Source organism: Pangasianodon hypophthalmus, chromosome 22 (genome assembly GCF_027358585.1).
Source record: "Pangasianodon hypophthalmus isolate fPanHyp1 chromosome 22, fPanHyp1.pri, whole genome shotgun sequence".
NCBI lineage: Eukaryota > Metazoa > Chordata > Actinopteri > Siluriformes > Pangasiidae > Pangasianodon > Pangasianodon hypophthalmus.
In genome coordinates this window covers 13,992,694-13,996,383 of record NC_069731.1, presented here as the reverse complement: position 1 = coordinate 13,996,383, position 3,690 = coordinate 13,992,694, and positions in this window count along the sequence as shown.

Here is a 3,690-nt window from a genome sequence, read left to right as displayed (position 1 = left end):
ATTTGCTTGTTAAATCTATACCATTGACTACACAGTTCACTGTTTTGAGGAGTGAATATTCACCACTCATCACAGTTAGCTGGCTAGATTTTTGCTACCAAAAGACAAACATGGAGGCGTCCATGTTTTTTCTCACTTTATAGCTCGAACACATGGAAGCTGTAAATCATACAATTCTGATTTCTGACTTCCCACTTCTGAGTAAAGCTGTATGCAGCATTAATCCTTATTCCATTCCATCTGTCTCTTATTTACAGTCCCGCCTTGCAGAAAGGATTAAACCAGATCACGAGGAATGTCTCCATCATTCATGATGATGCTTATATGAGAAGTCATGAAAAGCAGCCTACTAGAATTTACCTTTACCCATAATGCCTCTCCTAACAGCATGATGCAAAAATATTTAAAATGATTTAATATGCTATTCTTAGAGTGTAAGACCACCAACATCCACTTTTAGTTCCTATTTACAGACAGCTCTTAGCTCAACATGACTGGAATTTCATTTCTGTGATATACAGTAATAGACTTTTATGCCACAGCACTGCTGAATTCTCTACCCTGATTGGTGAGGACAGTTTTTGATAAATTTTCTAAACAAGAGCTCTCACATGAATGCTGGCTCCAAGACATGGTTTATATTAATGTGCTCATTCTCATATGTTATTGTCCATGTAATATGAACTTATACAGGGACTTGTATAGTGGACACTCTACATTTACAGATTTTATTTAGCATTTATGGAAGGAGCCTCCAGTATCAGAGCTTTGTAACGGTTGTAGAAATAGATGTAAAGATGTAAGTTTTCAGACACTGGAAAGTCTTCTGTACAGAGGACTATAGTTTCTCAGTTGTTATTGTCTTAGTAACTTCAAGAGAGAGAAAAACTGTAAGACTGGTGAGGGAATGACTGATTATAGTGACTATAACTGGAAATAATGTATCTCATGGATGTTCCATACCATTGTATAATAGAAATAAGCCATTTTGGGATGTGATGTTGTAGGAAAATAATCAGCTTCAGGAGGGTAAGAGTAACTCTGCTTCGCTTGATGTATTATAAATAAAACTTCTAAAATGTTTAAGCAGAGCACATTTTATGGTCAGTTTTATGTTTAGTAATCTTCCACATTTAGTAGATATACTCATTTGCTAATTCCATAAGGCCTGTTTTCAGGAGGTGAAAGCACAGTGAAGCTTTGAACTACAATTCTCACATCCAGCTGTCTGACTCTTTCAAGGGCACATGTCGAAATAGTGACGCTGTACAAACGCAAACACTATACAAAGACTCAGTGTCATGGGCTTAAACACTGGGAAAGTGGAGGAGTTAAGTGAGTAACAAGTGAGTGTTAAAGGTCAAAATGTCTTAGTTGATGTGTACTTGTAAACTACATAACTCTTTCATGCATGTGTGTGTGTGTGTGTGGGCATGAGTGTATTTGTGTTTGTAAAGGGCAAGACTGAGTAAGAGATTTGCCAAAGCAGCTATTTCTGTATAACTTCATTTTGCTGTTTAAGATAGAGGTTTTATTTATCCTTATGCCAGAACATCGCTGAATACTTGATTCTGATCAGTCAGAAGGAGTTGATTAATTTTCTATAAAAGTAGCTCTGACAGTAGTGCCAGCTGCAAGGCAAAGCATGTTTATATTAATGAACTCATTATGATAGGCTGTCATTTCATTTACTGTGCTTTTATTTAACAAAGAAAAATATATAAACATTGGTATGGTAAATTTTCTGTAAGGAGAGGGTTTGTTTTTTTAAAAGTGAAATGCGCGTGTACCACGGTGACCTTGCTTCCTACATAAAGGCTGAGAAAAATGGAAACAATCGTCTCCGTTTTCCAGTGTCTGAATTTTTTGGGCTAGTTTCAGGTCTTTTGTGTGGTTTTTGACATGTAGTTGGAAATTGTGTCTAAAACCAATTAAATCGACTTGTTTGCTGGATGACTGCATGTTGGCAACTCTCAAATGTCTATTACAGGGTTACTCTAAAAATTCACTCAATAGTAGCCTATAGCATAAGTCAAGTGTGATAGCCTGTTGTTTGAGGCTATGTCGTTACTAATGTCATCCTGCCCCCAAAAAATCTATGGTCATGAGCTGCTGCTTGTGGGAACATTTGCATTCTGGAGTAAATCAGAAACCACCCAGAACTAAAAAAACAGTTTCATTTTGCTGGATGATATTCACTTACATATGATCAAGATGTCTTGGTTAAAAAAAATGGGTAAAGCCTAATCTTCTACAGCCAACACGTGGAAATCTGCAAATGCAACCCAAATCATGCTTTAGTGTATTCCTGTTCAATACAATTTCTTTTCTTGCATTGTACAAGTTAGTATTGCACTATAGTAATCTCCACACAAAAAATCATAAATTATTAATATTTAAAATATTTAAAAAGCCATATCAGTTGGATATATAATACAAATAACCATGAATAAAATCCATTCATCTATAATTTCGAGCTATTTGCCTGGTGATATTTACTTTTACTGTTTCATTTTCATGCATGTTCTACAAAGCTGATTTTAAAGTTTTGAACTGTCATCACTGAACCTATTCTATTCATTGTTCATATTCACATGTACTATTTACTATTACTTTAAGTACAATTAATCGATTCTGAGTATGGTTTATATATGACTATTCATTCCACTTCATCATTTCACTTCAATTTGGTGATCTCCACACATCTCTGCCTAACTCACACCACTATCCATAATATACCTAAATATAATATAAAAATCTATTGTGTAAATGCAAGCTGAGGAGAAAAACAAAAAGAAAATGTCAGTTATTACCATGCTGCATTCTCTCTCGTGGCATCAGTGACATGGCTGATAGAACTTAATTAATAGATAGAAAAAGAGTGAGAGGGGAAAAAATGGACACTGGGCATTTATTTTTTTATTTTTCAATGTATTACTATATATATATATATATATATATATATATATATATATATATATATATATATATATATATATATTTCAATACATATTCCTTTTTTATATTCCATTGTTATTATTATTATTACTGCCATTGTTATTATAATTATCTTGAATTCTCAAAATTAAATGCCATGTGATGCTACTCTTTAATCAATTTAATCATTTTTATACCTCAAATATAAAATCCCTAAATCACTGAAGCTTCCTACTTCCTATTTTCTCTTTGTTTGCTTTCTGCTGTTCTGCTACACCACACAGAAACATTCCCTATGGCTAAATATGCTTGTCATACCTCCAACACAAATCCTTTTTTTTTTTTTTTTTTTTAAAGTTAGCAGACCATGTAGCCAATTACACTCAGCTTTCATAGCTAACAGTGGGTGCTATATCACTACTCATTTCTCATCCACACACATGCTGTTATTGCATTATAACTAAAATTTATTTCATTATTTGTATATACTTGACAACTGCAATGTAAACCTTGATTTGGTTTTCATGAGCAGATTCATAACCATGTCTGCATATGACCCAATAGAGATGCAAAATAACTGCATGTCAGATTAGAAGTTATACCAACAAAACAACTACATATAATGAACTTAAGGATGAACTAATTTCATTATAGCTTGTTTAACAGACTCTTATCTATCTATCTATGCTTTATGTATACACTCACTGGCCACTTTAATAACATCCATAACCCTGCACATTCATGCAATTCTCC